General features: G+C 43.5%; 1 protein-coding gene across 19 annotated transcripts in view; it reads right to left on the bottom strand.

Annotated features, from left to right (window-relative positions):
- The window catches only part of PPFIBP1 (PPFIA binding protein 1), a 135,604-nt gene that overhangs the window by 87,064 nt on the left and 28,674 nt on the right, over positions 1-19,866 (bottom strand). Inside the window, exon 3 of one of the 19 annotated variants that reach the window (XM_072328340.1) lies at positions 18,617-18,726. The exons of 15 other annotated variants lie outside the window; for them this stretch is intronic. The gene's annotated coding sequence lies outside the window, so the exon portion shown is untranslated. Of the gene's footprint in view, positions 1-1,452; positions 1,816-18,616; positions 18,727-19,866 lie in introns of those variants that run through there. 3 more of the 19 variants (XM_072328952.1, XM_072328433.1, XM_072328519.1) reach the window with 3 other exon arrangements.

The raw sequence follows: 19,866 nt of genomic DNA, 5'->3' as shown, positions 1-19,866 counted from the left end.
CTGCAGCACCCAGTGATAGGACAAAAGCCAATGGGAACAAATTAAAACACATGAAATTCCATGGAAACATTTTATCTGCAGGCTCGAAGTCTGATATAATGAAGGAGAACTCTATCCCTTACCACATCTGTTCACAGTACACCCCTTGTTTTTCTCCTTATGCTTAGGAAAGAGATTAAGTAGAAACAAGGAGCTGTTAATTTATACTCCCACAATACAACTACAGCAAGAGGCTCAGATAATCTCCCTTTGCACTTCATCTAGGCACAGCCCCCCAGCCCACAGACAGTGGGAGGGCCAGCATCCAGGACGCCTCCAGCATTCCCCTGCTATCACCTGGCCCTACCTTTAAGGCCAGCAAGATGTCAGCCTGCACACAGCTTCCTCGTCTGCTACCCCTAAAAGCAGCCGTGCCATGAGGACCCTTCCACCATCCGTGGAGCACCTTTTAACTGCCAGAACAAGCCTACAGCTGAAAAACTTGGAGAAGCAAAAGAAAAAAAACAAGCCCTTAACCAAACAGCTGGACATGATGCAATGAGATCCTGTTTGCCCAGATATTTGGTCCTAAAAGCGGTTACTGAAAACTCAGATGGAACAGCACATCCTGCTCTGGCCACCTTCCTAGCACAGTACATCCCATCCAGCAGTCAGGAAGCAAAACTGTTGCAATAAAAAACAATACTGGAAGCATTCTTCCCTTGTAATGGCATAGAATCCCTTTTATCCTTTGCACACCATCACCAGCACATGGGGAGCGGATGGGCAGGGAGGAAATCCAAGACCTCATACACCAGCAGACTAAAGAACCAAAACGCATAGAAAAAGATAAGACAACAAACAGCAGGAGGCAGAACATGGAAAGGGGAGGTGCAGGGAGGAGACAAACAAATGCAATTATTAGACAGAAGTTGTAAATCAGAGTCTTTTGTGGATTATAGAAAAGGACTATATTGTAACATCAGATGATTACTCACTGTGCCTACCAAAGGGCAGCGACTTCACAAAGCTTGAGAGAAGCCCATGCCGACCACTAAACCAGCTGACCTTTCCTGTTAAACATTTCTTTGCTTTGCTTTTTACAGCCCTGTTCTAATAGAAAGATAACCTGGAGAAAACTCATGGACTTTTTTTTTTCCCTTCCAGAGTCAGCTAACGAGCAAAAATCCTAAATAAAGTTCCTTAAGAAAATAAGGAATAGGTAATATTTCAGAGGGTGTTGAGCGGTTTCCGTTTCTTTCATTCACAAGAAGAATCAAAAAGAGAAATCATTTTAATGCAGTCAGATCTATGACATGGCAGATGAACACGAAACCACGGCACACACAGAGAGCGGGGAGAAGGCTGAAATGCACTCCTGGCAGAACACACCTGGGAGGAAGGCAGTGGCAGCACCCTGTCTGGCAGACCATTTAAACAAGCCTGCCTTTGCTTTCCAAGAAAACGACTTACCTTTCGTATTCCTCCAGTGAATACGCACAATTACTGCAAGCTGGAGCAGGGGGGGTTGTTCAATTAAGAAGCAGGTCCCTCTTCTAAGAGCTCCCAGCTGAACACCGAGCTCACACTGACAAGAACAAGCACTGCTTCATCAAGGCTGTATCTACAATCCACCATTAAAAAAAAATTGAAAACATACACATGCTGTTATCTCCTCTATCGGCTGCAATCAATCCTGTCACCGGCTGACATCTCCACTGCATCCCTGGCTGTTAGAGAGATTATGATTATGCTAGTTGGCCTTGCTTGCTTAATGTCCTCTCCTCTGGTCCCGACACAGCAGCCTGGTTGCTAGGGCTATGCTGTTCACTTTTCAGTAGGTGGAGATTTTTTATTTTTATTTTTGAATGACATACAAACCCTCCGGCTACACAGCTAGCAAAGATATATTCCAAACCACTTACAGAGGAAACACAACGCTCCCCTGCAAATCAATCCAAGGAAAGCTACAAAAACAGGGAGCTTATGAGCTCTGTGAATGGGAACTGCAGTCACAGAGGAAAACTGTCAGAATATAGATTTCAACATCAGACATTTAATGAAGACGGCAGACCTTAATATATATATATATATATACAGTGCTCAAATGTTTTACACACACACAGGAAATTATCTTCTCCCCACCCAGGGACTCTCCCTTTCCTAGATCAAATAATACACCCTGAGGCAGCTAGGGACAATATCTCCAAGCCCAACGTCCTCTCTTTATTTATTTTCTGGCCTTATTCTGAACATCCACATCAAGTGGAAAACACACCTGGCTCTAAAGCACAAAGATCCACAGAGCTGAGGCGAATCAGCTGCCTCCCAGCAGCTGGAAGGACACACCATGCCCTGACTGCAGCCCAGAGAACCGCAGTCTGGCCTTTTCGTCCCACTGCTTTCCTCCCCACGCACATGCTCTGCAAATGTTCGGCATTAGGAAAGAAAGCATCAGCTACAGATTACTCTTACAATGTGATGCAATAAGATGGATGGATTGAGCTTCCCAGCTCTCCCAGCGCAACGCAGAAGTCTTTAAAACAGGAAATTTTGATACACAGAAATGGAAAATCTTGACCGCTGAAAAGAACGAAAAAAGAACCCTGAAGGCTAGGCTAGTGCCCTAGCAGTCTGCCACAAAAATGCAATAAGAAAGCCCACAAACTACAGTCATATTTTATGGGCAGGGTGGGACAAGAGAAAGTGTTCCATAGCAGAAGCAAGAACCCCAGCTTCACTTTGCTGTAACAATTAATGTCACTGTACTCAGTCCTGCACTAAGAGATGACTGTTTGAGAGGCCCGAAGTGTCTTCTGGAGCAAATCTCACTTTGCAACACAAAAACAAAATACACCTTAGCAATTAATTTCTATAAGGTAAAGCTCTGCTTCAAGAAGATAAATGTCATTTCAGACGCACAGTGACACCTATCTGTGCTGTTACTTGCTGACCAGAAGAGAAACAGAAAGTCTTATGTGCAAAATACCATGCAATAACAATTAAAGATAACTCCAAATGAATTCCTTTTTAATCCCTCACATCATTTCTCACGGGATGCTTCGAAGATATTCAACTACAGTGCTACCAGTCAGCAGCACTTTAACTTAGTAATGAATACATTCAGAAAAAAACCACATCCCATCTGCCACCTCACAGGCATGAAGCATCAAGAAGCTTCCTGACACCTGAAGATCGCCTGCCAGGAGACTGCTGGCATGGCTGGTCTATGATGGGCAGCCTCAGGGCCAGATAATGTACTCCCACCTGGGTATGTGCTATGTGGACACCTCTGCCTGCAACATCCAACAGCTGATTCCCCTCCCCGTTACTCTGACCACCCAGAGCCTTCATGAAGAATCCCAAAACCCACACACACATCACAGTGAGAAATGGTGGAGCATCTGCCCATGAAAGGAGTCCACTCTCTCTGTGACAAGAGAGCAGTCATATTGAAGCAAGAAGGACTGATTAGAAACAACACATCCGTTGCCTGGACCTTCCATGCAAAAGGTGGCTGCTCCATTTCAGGAGGATGGCTATAAGGAGAACCATCTCTGAAGAATTTATTTCCTGTGCAGGTGACGGAGCACAGGCACAAGTTGCCCAGAGAGGTTGTGGAGTCTTCTCCTTGAAGATCTCCAAAAGTCTCCTGGATGCGGCCTTGGGTACCCTGCTTTTAGTGTCCCTGCTTGAGCAAAGGCTGGAGCAGATGGACCCAGATGCCCTGTCAATCTCAGCCACTGTATGGTCCTGTGAAAGTAGAAGACAGTGGGGCTGTCCTCCAGCTACCACCAACCGGCAGGCTCAGCACCAGCCAAGGGCCAGACACCTGACTCTTCCAGATAACAGGTGTCCCTCATGAAGCACAGTTTTCATCATCTTCTAGTGGGCTCATCTTGGCAGGTAGGAACTGCCACACCAGTTAAAGATGCAAGACTTGTAGGCACCAAGCATCTCACTTATGCCAGCACAAAGCACCAGCAGCATCTAGACAAGAGGAAGGAATGCTGGAGAAGATAGATCCTAACTCTAGGATCTTTTCTTTGTTCCTTGAATTTCATTATTTCCTCTTATCCTACAATCATTACTTATTTCCTTTAGCTGATAAAGCTGATTGAAACACACTGAGGCAGAAGGCCTCTCCCACAGTCTTAATACATAAAAGGTATCAAACCACAGAAAAGGCTTTGAATTATTTTAATTGCATACAGCACAAAAGTCATTCCAAGTTATAATTGTTAATACCCGAGAAAAACTTACTTCGGACTATGCAACAACTTTAGTACCAACCAGCTTAACTGCATACATTTTTCTGCACTTTGCCTTAAAATTTGTTAAACATATGAGAAGTGCAAAAGCCAGGCCTTGACAAGACTAGCATCCTTCAGAAACCCTGACAGAGACGTGTACACAGCAAACAGCTTATCTAAACACACACAGTCTCAAAGTTTATGGCTAACGCATAATACCCTGTTACAAAACAAACTATTTTATTTGGTCTGCAGCATGGAAATCATTTTGGGTGCCTACCTCTGTTGTCCTACATTGTAGCAGCTCATTGCTTGTTGTAACTGAAAGAAATTGAAAATATCAAAGCATATGATGGGCTACTTTGTTTTGTGATGCACAAGTTAGATCTGTGCTCTCCACATGCCACAGGAGCACTGCAAAGATGTGTCATGTGAAGACCTGCTTGTAAACACTGTTTAAATTCATTTTAACTATTTATGCACGAGCAATCCAAGGTCAAACTGAGGCTTACAGAAGAGTACAGGAACACGTCATTTAAGGCTGTTCAAATTTTAATGGTTAGTTATTCAGTAAATCCTTTCCACTACTACATTAGAGCCTGAGAAATCAATGTTTTCCCATGTTTTACTTGGGCCCACTGGTTAGAAAACAATTGAGATATTCATTCCTCTCTCTGAGACTGCTATTGCAAGCAAGGAAATGCCTCACATTCCCCATCAATATGTTATTGACATGCAGTGGCCACACAAGCTATGAAACAAAGAGGCACTGTTGATCAAGAGTCTGAAAGGTAGTTCTTCAGAACAGTTTAAGAACCACTAAATCTGCTGTATAAACTCGTGTTTAGATCCAATTTCACAGCTCAGCTCACACCTCCTTCTTTTAACATGCTGAATGCAAAGACCAAATTCACAAGCCTAAAAATCTGACGGGGTTCAGATTTGGATTTTTGATCTTCAGGTCTAGATCCTGGATTGAGACTCACAGCTTCAGAGTCAGCACAGTGCAAAGCCAAAGTAGAGTTAACCTATCGTCAAAAGGCCAAAAAATAAAGAAAATATGTTTAGCTGGATTTGCGTTTTCATGTTCACCAGCTCCTTTAAACAAACAATAGTTAAAAACTTGGTATCTTGTAATTCCACTGTGTCAACCTTACGACAGAGCTTTGCCAAGAACCAGTTTCCAAGTAGCACACTGATGAATCTGAAATACTGCATCAAGACAACCTGTTTTAGGCAGCACATGGCCTTAACTGCTATTTAAAAAGGACCTTCTACTTTGGAGATTTACTGAAATATCAGTACTGTGCATTTCAAACACAGACCTTGAATTCAGAATTAACTCTCAGCTTTGAAAAGGCCTGAGAAGTTCATGTACCAAATGTATACCCCAACACTTGCATGTTTGTCCACATCAATGAGAAAGGAAAGGTTCTCTTTCAAATGCCACACTAATGAGGTGCAAACAAACCACTATTATTATTATACTGCAATTTTTAGGAGCCATGTGTTTCTTAAGGATAACATGGACATGGGTTATGGGTGGCACTGAAGGGTAGGAAGGTTTTCACCAGCAAGGTGATGGGAGGCAGCAGGTCAGCACAAAGGCAAAGCTGTGACCTCTGCAGGAACAGGAAAAAATCCCACCCTGGTCTTAACCCTCTTGTCTTCCCTTTCTTCTGAAGCAGGAAGAGTAAGGAAATTGGGAAGAAAGGTAGCAGAGGAAGCAGTGACCTGCTTCTGCTTCCTCCCCAGCAAAAGAAAAAACCATGGAGAGTGGCTGCTTCCCTCTATCCTGAATCATGGAGAAGCCTCTGTGTATATGTAGGAGGCAGAAGTATCCCACGTGTCACCCACAGTCCCAACAGCAGGATGAGAAGTGTCAGCTTAACAACAGAGGAAGAGGCAGCTCATGAGACCGAGAAGAATCTTGGCAGCCAGAAACTTAGAACATAATTATATTGATGCATTTTTGAAGCCCAGCCAGGACAGCTCTGTAGCTGACACAAACCGATCTAGACTTCTGCAGGATGACAAGGTTACTGATAGAGTAAACCTGCAATCTGTGAGAGCCAAGAAAAAGCATCCACAGAATTTGAGAGAGATTCACCAACAAGAGAAAGAGTTGGCTGAATTTCATCAGTTAGCTTTACTGCAGAAAATGGGGCTTGGGGGGTACAGTGACCTGTTCCACGTGGGACCCATTAAAACTTCAAAATCTCACAGCACATGGAGAGGAAACAAGGAAAACAGTCAAAGCATATGTACAGAGGGAAATGCCACAGCAATGGAAGGGATCATTTATTCTGTGGGAATATAACCTACATGACGTAATACGGTGAGGAGGCAGCACGCCAAACACAGATAAGGAAGGAGGCAGTGAGCTGGTAAAGAACGTGAAGATACTGTAATGGTAGGGCTGTCAGGCAATTGGTATAACAGAGAATCATAAAATGGCTCGGGTTGGAAGAGACCTTAAAGATGACCCAGTTCCAGCTCCTTCCTGTGGCAGGGCTTCCACAGCTTCTCTGCGCAGCCTGTATGAGTACCTCTCCATGCTCTTAATAAAAAAATAATAATAATAATTCCTAAATCACCCCTCTTTTAGTTTGAAATCATTCCCCCTTGACACACCACTATCAGACAGTGTTAAAAGTCGGTCCTCCTCTTGTTTCTAAGCTCCCTTTAAGTACTGGAAGGCCTCAATGAGGTCTCTACAGAGCTTTCTTTCCTCCTGACTGAACAAGCCCAGATCCCTCAGCATTTCTTCTTAAGAGAAAAGTGCTCCAGCCCTCTAATCATCTTTGTGGACTCTTCTGGACTCGCTCCAACTGCCCCACATCTTTCTTGTGCTGCAGGCCCCAGACCTGGATACATCTGGCCTCCAGGTGGGGCCTCACAAAGGCAGAGAAGAGGGGGACAATCAATCCCTCGCCCTGCTGGCCACCACTCTCTTGATGCAGCCCAGGATACTATTGGCCTCCTGGGCTGCAAGAGCATAATGCTGGCTCATGTCCAGCTTTTCATTCATTAGGACACCCAAGCCCTTCTTCACAGGACTGCTTTCAATGAGTTCTTCCCCCAGTCAGTATACACACTTTGAACAACCCTGACCCACGTGCAGCACCTTGCACTTGGACTTGCTGAACCTCATTAGGTTAACATGCGCTCACTCTTCAGTTTGTCCAGGTCCCACTGGATGCCATCCCTTCCTTCTGTTCTATCAACTGCACCACACAAGTGGATGTCATCTGCAGACTTGCTGAAGGTGCAAGGAACATGGTAGTTCACACTCCGCACTGACAGCCAACAGGATGACAGCAGTACCACCAGCTTCCATATAGAATACAGTAGCCTTCTTTCTGGTACACCAGCTCAATTCAGAAGGTGTTACCCTGCACCAGCTCTTCTCATTCATAAAAAACATGATTTGAGAGAAAAATCCTTTACAAACATGTTTGTTTTGAAAGATCTTCCAAGTTTTACTGCTCAAATGCCAAGAGCCACCAGCACATCCTCCTGCCAACTGGCTCAGCCAGCGGTCTCTCAGAGGCACTGCAAGGAGTTGAGGTGGAGACAAGGGGTAGAAGCACCACACAAACCCAGGAGAGGATAAACAAAGCCGTGGGCTATCCATGCTGCCCACTGAAGGACCTCATGTCATTAAACTCAAGGCAGTTTACTATTTTGCTAAAGCTAGAAAGATGGAGTGCAAAACTGGTAGTATTAAGAGCCAATGATGTCCTTTATGTTGACAATACTCCTACTGAAGCAGGCAAAGATACCAAAAAGAAGTGGACCCACACATCACAGACTGTCACTGCAAATTTGATCATAGCTCCTATAATCATTTGTGTTAGCAATGGAATTTGGCATGAGTGCTCCAACTCAGCACAGTGCCCTGCATGAGGGGATGGGTCACACTGATGTGAGTGGCTTGGCCAGGAAAAGCCTTGTTGGGAGGTGGACAATGCACAGCACCAGAAGCCTTTGAAGTTTCTTATCTAAAGGTTTTAAGAATTAATGTTTTCCTGATGTGATTAAAAAAAGCCTATGAGACTTGAGTTTACTTGCTACAGATCATCTGCTAAGTATGAAACAATGTTTTTTTGATTGTGTAGATAATGAAAAACGCCTGTTTTACTAGATACGGTAATACACTGAGCTTCATTACTGACTTCACTAACAGCAGGCTGCCTTTAACAGACACAGCTCTAAAGCACTAAAATGGAGCACAAGATCATTTTTAAGAGCAGTACAAGCCAGTTTACAAGCCAGTCACAGAGCTGATGTACCTATAAACAACATGATTCAGGTCCCCAGAGCAGCCTAGGTCTTCTCAGGTACCCGCGTAAGCAGCAAATGGGTTAGCACGTGTTACTCTATGCCGCCCAGCCAGCAGCACCACAATCCAAGTCAGCAAGTCTGAAACAAACCAAGGTGTGGTTAAATCACACAGTAACAGTGGAGAAACATCGCCACTCACTGCTCTCCATCCTTTTGTGCCTGCAATGTGTTTGTGCCACTTTACACCTCCGATACTCCAGCTGAGTTCACAGACTGTTGGAAAGCCTGTTCTACCATGAACCTTGCAATATCTGATTTCTCCCCAGACTCAAGATCTTACAAAGCAGTAATTCCACTAGGATCTTAGTTTTCATTAAGGAAAGGTAAAATAACAAAGCGTATTTGAATCTCATGGTTGCCGAAGGAAGTTTGCTGTCATCTGAGAATATCCTGAGAGTCTGAACACAGGAAGCCCTACATTTAAAATGCAGTATCATAAGGCATAGAAGGGCTGGGGACTGGGGGGGGGGGGGAAGGATCACCTGCTTTCAACACCGAGAAAAACCCACAATAGTATAGGCTGTTTCCTTTCTCCGACCATGCCCTCAATCAAAGATGTAAATAAAGCTTCAAAAACTATACAAGTCACCTAAAACTATTTCCTATAAACTTGCTTTTACCACGCACTGAGATCAAAAGTTTCATGCTTGCATCGAGAAAAAGCGGTTCTTATGAAACTTCATAATTTTCCAACTTTCTGAAGCCCCACTGTAACAGAAGATGTCAAGGATGGAACAATACATCCAATATTTAAAGTTCTGCCTACTCGTAACCTATACACACCTAGGCAGCTCCTCACACACACACCCCTGAGCTCTGGGAACTGCTAGTATAACTCCTGCAATCAAAGGCATCGATACCAGAATCTGTTTGCCAAAAGGGAAAACCACCACCCCCTGCTCCAGCACATGGGGCATGTTTTTACAGGAGTGAAATAAAAACCTCAGCACGAAGATGTGAACTCTCCCAAAGTTCAAGACACTTATTAGCAGCGTGCAATCCACCATCAAAGTAGAGTGGCAAGCTCCACCCCATCGTCTCCCACGGACCACCCTGTCCTTTCCCTGGCAGGGCAACTGAAGCCCAACAGAAGTTTTGGGAGCTGAACACACTGCAGCTTTATTCAGCTGCGTCCAGTGATCTACACTGGGCACGAGGTAACAATACTTAATCTCACACTACAACAACTTCATGCTTTGGTTTCCCTGTCAGACCTTACATAAACTTCTGAGTGATGGATGTTGCAACGCAGGCAGACAATTGCTTGACACCATGTAAAATCAAAGCTAGTACAGCACGGTTCTGTGGATGCTGACTGGCTACACTCAAAATATTTTGGATGAATTAATCAGTCTTAGTATTTCCATATAAATGATCCCCTAAACGCTTATTCTCAAGATAAAACTTCAAAACCTCTAGGGATCAGATACACTTTTAATGCTACATTTCTTTGAAGTATTTTCCCTTTGTATTTCAACGACACTTCAAAGTTTTCCCACTTACATACAAATTAAATCAGACATTTGATGCTAAAAGAAGGAGACAATAAAACTATTCCACACATTCCCAACCCTTGGTGGGGGGGGGAAGAAGACTCAGTCTCATAGAAAATAATATGTTAACCATACTCAGATTTTCACTATACCAGCTTCCCGAGAAGGATTTCTTCAGCTATGAAAGGTCAAATGGAGCAACACCACAGTACAAGTCCCAGTCCCTCCTCTGGCTGAGATCCTTGTCCCAACAAGCAGCACAGGCTTAATCTGCAGGATGCAGTCTTGCTGACATCAAGAGGGAGTTTGTAATTAAAGGCAACGCATGGTAACACATGGAGGGAGAAAACTGTTTATGGGGAAAACAAAGGTCCACCTGCACTGTCAGAGCCCTTACAAAGTTTAACAGGCATTAAACAAAACAAAACAAAGCAGAAAGCAAACAAACAAATCATGACAGTTTCTCTTAATTCCCACAAACTAGCACGTTCTGTGGCAGCCACATGAACATCTGAGGCCAAATACTCAATGTTCACGCATCAAGACCCAGGAGTCACCTGGAGATACATACTACTCATTCTTCAGCACTGAATAAGTTTTATAAGGTTGATGATTGCTTCATATGCAACAAAATTGATAAAAATTAGTCTATTGTTCCCGTATTTCCCTTTGTCTGGGCTACTACCCACCTGCCTACTGAGCCACCTGTAAGGGAACTGTTTGCAGAGGGGTTACATTTAGTTCCGAAGGACTGTGGACATTGTTTCCCCATCTACAGGACTGGATGCTCCCTTGAACGTCTTGCCCTGATGAACACAAAGAAGGCACTTAGTCCAGGCTGGGCTTGCAAAAGATGCTGGTGATACCAAGGTCCCAACTCCGATATTCTTGCTATATGAAAGAGGAAAAGTAAACCCAACATGGTCAAAAATGTTTTCATCAAATACACTTACACAGTTCTGAAGGACTGAAATACCCTGGAAATACAGGGCTACTGAAATAATGCTATTATTACCAAGTTTCTAACAAGAAGTCCAAAAAGCAAGATCACAGAAAGCTCCAATAACTTCAGTGCTACAACACAAGAACTATCCTAGGGCAAACTTTTAAGACCAGCCACCACAACTGTGCTCTAAAGTTCACAGAAGCTACATGCTCCTACAATTCACTGTACAATTTAACTGGTTTTCTAAAGGAAACAGTCTTGATTGATCCCTGAAGATAAATACTGTGTGCAAATAAGCTGCAAGTTCAACAGTAAATCCTGCTGAAGTTGCAGGAAATCCACCTAGCTATAAGGAGCTCTTGAATGATGCACCTAAGCATGATTACTGCTGTTAAAGCCTTTACAAATAGAGTTCAATAACATTATTTTTCAGTAAGAAAAAAATTCTTGTGATGGAACACGCCTAACCTTAAAAATCTAGTGGAGAGGTTCCTTCTATTTTCCTGAGATCTACTGCAATGCAATCTGAGTGGCAAATGTGGATGGATAACATTCAACATGTCGCCTTCAATGCTTGTTGATAGAAATACCAAAATACTGCTTCCAAAACAGTATAGTAACATGCTCTATGCAACTACTCCTGCTGCTATTGGCCTTACCCAGCAAATTATCTTTCGATCTCCCAACTTTTCCAACACTCTTTTTTTTCCTACCTTTTGAAGTCTTTGACAGAAGCCTGACTCCTTGATGTTAGAAAGGGAGAGATGGAAAAAATATCTGGAAAAACTCAGAATTCGATGGAAAAAAACCAAAAACAAACATAAAGAAGCATCGTTCACACGGCAGATTCATGAGAAAGATGTGGTTTCCTCATTTTTTCATCAACTCTTGAGAAATATTTGGAAGATAATCCACCTGGCCATACATCTAACAATGAATGCTGGCAATCATCACTCCAGTTCATCTAAATTCCAGTTCAACATCCAAAGCCTAACCAAAGTTTCACAGATACGTACATTAACAGGATCCGGTACCTCAGTGTGGTAATGAGCACAACTCTGGAAGTGGAAGTATCTGAACCATGCAGCTGGCCTTTTGGATTTGCCTTTTGCTCTTTGATAACATTTTTTTACAGTTCTAAATAGCAAGCTTTTGCTTCCTGTAAATGTCTCAGGGATCATCAATGCATTCAGGCCTCCAACAATATTTTAATGAAATATCAGTTCTCGCTCCTCTATTTGACTTGCAGGCAAAAAAAACCAACCAAACAAAAAATTGCCATTTTAAGGAGATAATTTTAAGTAGCTTTCTGAGAAGTGCCAAGAATACTGAATTGTCACTTCTGTGCCTTGGTTTGTTGTGTTGTAGGGCTTTTTTTTTCCTAGTTACCCATTTATATGTCTTTAAAAGAAAGTGTGGTGCCGTACAAGACAAAGTAGCACGAAGAGACGTGCTGTATTTTAGAGACTGTAAGATTGTAAGTAGTGTCAGCTCTTCAAAAATCCTCAAAAAGTAGAGTTCTAATTTTCTGCACTGCATTGTTGCATCTAAAAAAAGGCACTGGGAAATAATGTGAACAAGGCAACTACTTAAGCACCATTCCACTTTCCTAAGCCAACGATCAGTTATCAGTGAAACAAATGCTGATAACTCGGGCGCACTTCTAATGCATTGGTACCCATTTTGAAGCTTCTGCAAATCTGCTTAAACGTTATTCAAAGAAAAGTTGCTTGTGACTTACAAAATCTTCTTTGTTTAAGGAGAAGAAACATCAACCTGTTGTTTGTGCACTGTGGTGCCAACCTGGTATACCGAGGCTCCTGGATGCTACAGCACAGTGGTCCAAGTACAAAACTTCCAAATTAGGTGGGGATAACAACTGAACATAATACAAACAATCTGGCAACATAAAGGGTAGATCTACACTAAGATAAACACAATGTTTTCCTAATCCCAGCTAAATAAAGAGAGCTAGCATTGCTTAAGTCTGGCATCAAAATGAAGGAAAGTGCTTAATCAAAACAAACAGCCTAGACCACCCAAAAGGGCTCAAACTAAAAATCACCCGTATCAGCTGGGAATCCTGTCATTTTGTCTGAACTGCTACTTTGATGGACTAGCCTACCTGAGTGAAGAACGTGTTCACCCGTCTGAGCAGTCACCCCTTAATGAGTCATGACGTGAGAAGTGGCCAGAGGGCTGGACTAGAAGATCTTACTGGTCTTTTCCAATCTTAATGACTACGATTCTTTTCTATGATTTTCTCAACAGCAGGAAGAAAGCAGGTGCTTTCTCATCCAGCATGCACATTAAAACACAAAGGCACTAGAAAGACATCTTCACGGTCGGCGTGTCTTGAAGGTTCTCACACAAGGACTGTGGCCCAGCCCAGCACTTCTCTGCAAGTCCTGACAAGAAATTGGTGGGGCTGGCAGCAAGTAACCTGGCACCATGCAGCGCTCCAAAGAGCCTTTTGCAAACACCTAGAGACTGAAATAGGGACACGTGTATTTCCTCTCCTACTGTAATGCAAGCAAGGCTCCACACTTGTTGCAGATTACACGCAAGACAGTAAGTGCTACATCTTCACTGTGTGGATCGTGGCTCTATAGCTATCGTAACACGTTGTAAATTATACACAGCTTAACTCTTAGTAATGCAAACCTCAGATCTGTCTCCATGTTTTGTGGTTGCAGGAATTAACAGATGCTGATGACTAATCTGATAGTAGGAACATTAAAAGAGACAGCTCTACCATTACTACTCCTTGTCATGTATGTACATGGTTTCTTGTCATCACAAAAGTCTATATTAATGGTTTCTTCTGATGTAGCAATGTTGGTGGGCTTCTCTTTCCCATCCTTCCCACAGACAGTTACTCTTAGCAGTACCGTACCTACTCTCCACTGACAAAGGATTACTGCTATCTGACAATATAGAATAAGAAAGCATAACTTTAGCACCAGATCCTGGCAGCATGAAAACCCTGTGGCAAGAGGCACATGATCCCATTGAGCACTCACAGGTCCATGCGGAGCAAGTTATGCCAGTGCCTGGTGCACACTGTTGCTCCTACTTCTCTTCCCAAAGATCTGTGGCACAGCATGAAGCCTGGCGGGGATCTTGCAAATAGGAACACAGCTGCATACCAGAACCCTTTCTTTGCACAGTGTAGACCACACACAAGAGATAGGCTACGAAGGAGTTCAAGATGAATGCAAAGGCAAAGCTGGCTACTCTACTCCTAAGATGCAAGCCATATCATATTAACATCTCAAAGTGTCAAGCCTGCAATTAGCAACCAATATTAAACTACTGTATTGACAGAGGTCAGAAGTAGAGGGAGGAAAGAAAAGGCAGCAATAACAGAAATCCATGCCAAGATCTTAGACAGGAAAGCATCAAACCCACAAAGAGGCTCCTACAAGAACCTGGAAGCTCACAATTGCAGACCAGCTTTGCTCTGTTGCTAGATCATTTGGGAGCTAAAATGCTGATAGTTAACAAGGTTATATCCCAGAGAGCCAGAGATGCAGCAGAGTGACACCTCCCACTTGAAAGATTTTCAACCTGTGCTGTGAGCCTGGAGTGGATACAAAGGGCACCAGAGCAGCCATGCATGTTTTGGTATTTGTTTTGTTTTGCTTTGTTTTTGCTTTCTCCACAGCTCCACAGCACCCAATGGGATGCTGAGCCTATCTTCCACCTGCAGGTGGACAAGAGGAGGTGGAGTGCCTGGGTGGGTGGCCCTGGCAGAACCCCTGGGGCTGCTTTACTACAGTTGTTGCCTGGTGGACCTTGGGTAGCATGACACCCACAGCACATCAAATCCAACTGCTCAGCTGTAAGCCATGCAGGTACAGCAGCCAAAATGCCCTGGCACGGAGCCTTGTCAGCATAGCTAATGCTGGCTGCCCAGTCCCAGAACAGAATTCAACTTGCAAAATATTTTGGGCAGCTCCTTATCAAACAAAGTGGCTTTACACAAGCTCAACATTTTGCAGTGTTTATAATCCGTTCCCCTGAAATTAGATTGACAACTTAGCTGAACCACTGCCTGGAACAGAGATGATGATCTGCCCATCGGCACAGGATTTTTTCAGCAAAATCCATCCAGACTGAGATCAGCAAGTTGCATAAATCCACATTTGACAATAAGCACGTTCCTAATGCTACTGAAGCCAGTGGCACTGAGTACTTGCTTACCACTGAGTGCCTCTTCAACTGACTGATCAAAACAGGACCTCCAAATACAGATTAGAAGTTGGACTTGAAAATCCTTGTGGGTCCCATCTAACACAGGATATCCTATGATTTTAGATCTTGCTGGCTTTGTGCAACTTGCAGGTGCTTTCAGTAACATCAGCACTCTGCTATAAGGTCCACAGTGAAATACCAGCTCTCCTTACCTTGAATGATTTCAGCCCAGCAGCCACCAGATGCAAGCTCCACCACAAACTGAATGGGATCAGGTACCCATAAGCATCCTTTTCATTGTGGCTGCAGTCCCCCTTCCCTCTCCAACGAAAATGATTTTCTGAGCACAGCTGCTGGTGCGTGTGTGCATTGGACACAAGGGAGATGCTGAAAACTCAAAGTCTGCCATACAGACACATTCAATAGCCATCTTGCTCTGGAGTGCTCCAAGTGTGACATCACCACTTCATAAAAAGAGCAAACACTTCATCAGGATATTGCTAGGTAAAATGTACTTCAGTTTACATTGAACCTCTGTGACTACTTAGCTTGAGTCCATACAGAAAACACAGCAAAAATTACTCATAGATTCAGGGCAAACAAATGATGTTCTATGATATCTTTCTCCATGGGGGGCTATGCAAAGCCTGCATAAGTTAGAAAGCCAGGAAGCACCTTCACAGAAACATCTGGGAGTCTTGGAGAAGCTCATTCCTTGCCCAGAACAAAGAAAATGATTCAGCTAAGAGTTAACAGCCTTCACTGCTGGTGGCAAGGAACAAGAAGTTGGCTACTCGGCCACCAGTTTGCAAGGACGGCCAAGAAATTTAGTTTCATTAGTTTACAGGTACTGGTTATTATTAGGTATTGATTCTTTCCTTGTTACTATTTAAATAAAGAACCTTCAAGTGCATAAGAAAGCATTTTGTGATAAACATCCCAGCATCATGGCAACTTCCTCCAAACATAGGACAGATGGCTTGTTTAAGTGAGGAAAGTGTTCCAAGTGTCCAAGCCTCCTGGATCATGTCCACCTATCACAAAATAGATGGCTCTCCTCTGCAAATGTGCATTTTGTTCTCACCAGTGCAACACTGCAAGGCTCATAGGAGCATCTTCATCTCCTACTGCTTCATAGACCTCGAATCAGCGTGCACTGAAATAATGAGGGGGAAAAAAATTAAAACAAACAAACAAAAAAAGGATGTTTTCCAACCTACACCTTCTTTATAGTTTCCAGAACAGGTACAACCAGAGGCAAGATAGAGGAGAACCAGGCCCTCGGAGAAATCAGTGAGAAGAGAAAAATGCAGCAATAGTTGTACTATGACAACGAAACAGAAATTTCTGGCCTACCATTATACCGAACACTCGGTGATTCAACTGAACTTGATCTCCCCTCATGAGACAAAGCTATTTGCTCTCCTACCTTCTTAAAGTAACTCAAAACTGTCTATGTCCTATGTTTAGCATCTAAATTAAGAATATCGCTCATAACCAGATTATATGGCATTTATAGTGAGGAGTAAGGGATACTGTTAGAGCTAAAAACTGAATATAAACACCCTGTGGATGTAAGCCATGACATTTATATACTGGATTAATAAGTACTAAGAGGAATTTCTGATGTAGGGCATATGACCCTCCCTTCATTTCAAAGGCAATTATTTTAATACCATGATTTCAAAGTGTGACGAGGCTTGGAAAACGCTTACAGACAGGCAGCTTTACCCAAAAAGCTCTCAAATTCCCCAAAAAAACAATTTCAGGTGAATCTCTGGTTTTGTGATAAGAAAACACCTGGAAGACTGTTTGTTTCAAATAAGCATTTGTGCATGTGCTGGAAGGGAGATAAGCAGACCTGCGACAAATGTCAATTTTATGCTGTATGGATCTGAGCCTCCCCGAAACAAATTGAGAAGGCTCAAGGATGGTCGATGCACACATCCCATTCAGGCACATCTCTCATTTTAAGCAGCATGACTCGCATTGCCACAGCTGAACCATGCCATCAGCTCCTTCCCGAGGTCCCAGCTGCAAACGACCAGTGGATTTCTGGAGCAGCCACATCCTTTGAAGCAGCCCTTGTCTTTCACACCTTGTCACCTATTCCTCAACAGACTTCAGGCACCTGAATCTGGAACCTACCACCTTGGGAAGCTCAAAGGACCAGCTTAGAGTTTGATGGCAAAGCAGAAAACAATTAGGCTCCCACCAGTCAGACCTAGCCAGTGTAACCCACCCTTCCAAACCTAAGAGGTATCTGCACACCCGGGTCAACGCTCCCAACCCAGGGCTGCCCAGCTGATGCCACATAAAGGCCCATGCTGACAAGAGTCCCATGAACATCCCTTAGGCCATATGTGAGGTGATTTCCATAAACATCCACTCTTACCCCTCTGATCCACCATAAGGATCATCACCTGAAACAGAAAGCAGTTTCCCAGACTGACTTTGAATCCTAGAGATAAGTTAACCTAGACATCCTACTCCAACAAGTACAACTGTAAGAAAGGCAGTAATGAGAAGCTAAGCTGTAATGCAGGACTTGTTCACGAGGATGTGGGGATACGAGCAGTTGGACAAGCAATGTGGAAGAAGTTGCAATTTTAAACTCTTAACAGTTAAGAAAAACCCTGTGTTCACTTACGTTATTTTAGAATGGAATTTCTTGGCTGTGCAAGCAAAACAGGGCAGGCAGTAATCAAGTTCACTGTGGGGAGCAGCACTGGCTCAGGTACCCACCACCCACTTCCCAGTGGCAGTGGTTTACTACCTCCTCCAGCTCCCGCTGCTTCTTTTGTTCTCTTCCATCTTGCCCATTCTTCCCCCTTTGCTCATATTCCCTTGAGTGCCAGTGATATTTGCCATCAGCCCATGATATCCCACAGCTTTTCTTTGCTGCTTGGAAACAGTTTGGAAGAAATGTGAAAAAACATAACAACAACAACAACAAAACCAACACAGCTCATTTTCCTGCTTGGCACAACCAAAGCCTTTTTGGTGAACTTACACTAGAGGAGTTGGGGATGGAGAAGGAAGAAATAGCCAGATAGTCAGGTAGCTCCCTCCCTCTTTTAATTTCAAATACCTAATTGACACATGGAGATACTGAAATATCTCCAAGAAATTCCCTGGTGGGGTTTATCAGCAAGATCCCAGCAACTTGCTCTGGACACATTCACAAAAGCATTCACCCCTCTGGGTGTAATACCTCAAAAATATTACAAAACATACACACACACAAAATTCAATCCACAAACAAAACTCCCCACACAGATACTTCTCCTGAGCTGCCAAAATCAAAGACTAGGGAGAGAAGTGGTCATATAACAAAGGAAAGGCACAAAAGCAACAACAGAAGTGCATGTGCAGCAAGGAAAGCGCGAAAGCCCGCATACCAGCTGCTCTGCTCTTCCTGGTGCAAAATTCAGATCCCAACCCAGCCCTGCGGGCTCCCGAGCAGCATGAGGGAAAAACATCCAGAATCAGGATAAACCATGTTCAATTCCTCAAAAAAAAAACCAAAACACAAAAAAAATCAGCTGACAAGTCATCAGGAATTTGGGTATCATGTGAAACACTGAGTGAAATGAGAACCCTGCAAGCATGCCGTGGCACAAGACAGCTCTTCTTAGAGCCAGAAGAAAGCACACACAAATGAGGTAGTGGGGGTACAGGCTGGATCCAGAGCTGCCCAGGTCACCAGCCCAGTTATCTTTAGGAGATGCTACAAAGCACACTCCATCACACATGAGATTTTAGAAGCTGAAAACAAGAATTCAAGCCTTCCCCTTAGCAAAGGAAAAGAATTACTGGCTGAGGTACCTGAGTGCTGCGATCTGTTGCTGAAGATCCCATCTAAGGCATCAGGATATCTGTCTGTCCTACTCATCCAGATCAGAAAACAAAATACATGCTTGGAGTTAAAGCTCAAGCCCCTAAAAGGGCTTGGCAATGTTTTGCATTCCCAGATAGTGCATGGCTGAAGACAGCTGCATTCCTCGTCGCCTTTACTAGCAAGACATGCCTAGAATAAAGTTGCTTGAAGTCATACAAGCCTTTCACCAGAAAGTTTATCAAACAAGGCATCTGAACCCAGCCAGAAGGCGGACAGGCAGCATCTGAGAACCTGTGGAGAAGCAGGCCAATAATATTCCAAAGAAAGATGAAGAAATTCTTCACATGATTCTTCTCTTATGCATCGTGTCACTGAATCAACAAGTAGGCTATCTGTCCTACTCAGTGGGGCTAAACTTCTCTGGTGCAGCTCAGAACTCTGAAACATCTTTTCTGGATTTCATTAAAGAAAGAAAAATATCGAGGAAATAAAAGGAGTTTCAATCGAATGCAGAGCAGTAGTCATCAACATTGCTGCAATTACTTGCAGATCTGCTCTGTAACATCCCAGACACAACTTACAGCCAACAACAGGAAGGTAAAAACAAGAACCTCGCTGTGGCACATGATGGGGGTCACGAGAAGGATTATTCCTGCGCAGTAACACAGTCCCCATTTAGGATACCTCTATTTTCCCATCCCAGCCTCAGCTGCCAAAGTAGAGGAAAAAATACTTCTAAATATTACAGAAACAACAACAATTTCACGTAGTTAGCAAAGGTTAGGGAAGATCACTCAAGATAAACATCTC

The sequence above is a fragment of the Excalfactoria chinensis genome, chromosome 1, assembly GCF_039878825.1.
Source record: "Excalfactoria chinensis isolate bCotChi1 chromosome 1, bCotChi1.hap2, whole genome shotgun sequence".
NCBI lineage: Eukaryota > Metazoa > Chordata > Aves > Galliformes > Phasianidae > Excalfactoria > Excalfactoria chinensis.
This window is presented reverse-complemented; position numbering and strand designations above follow the sequence as displayed.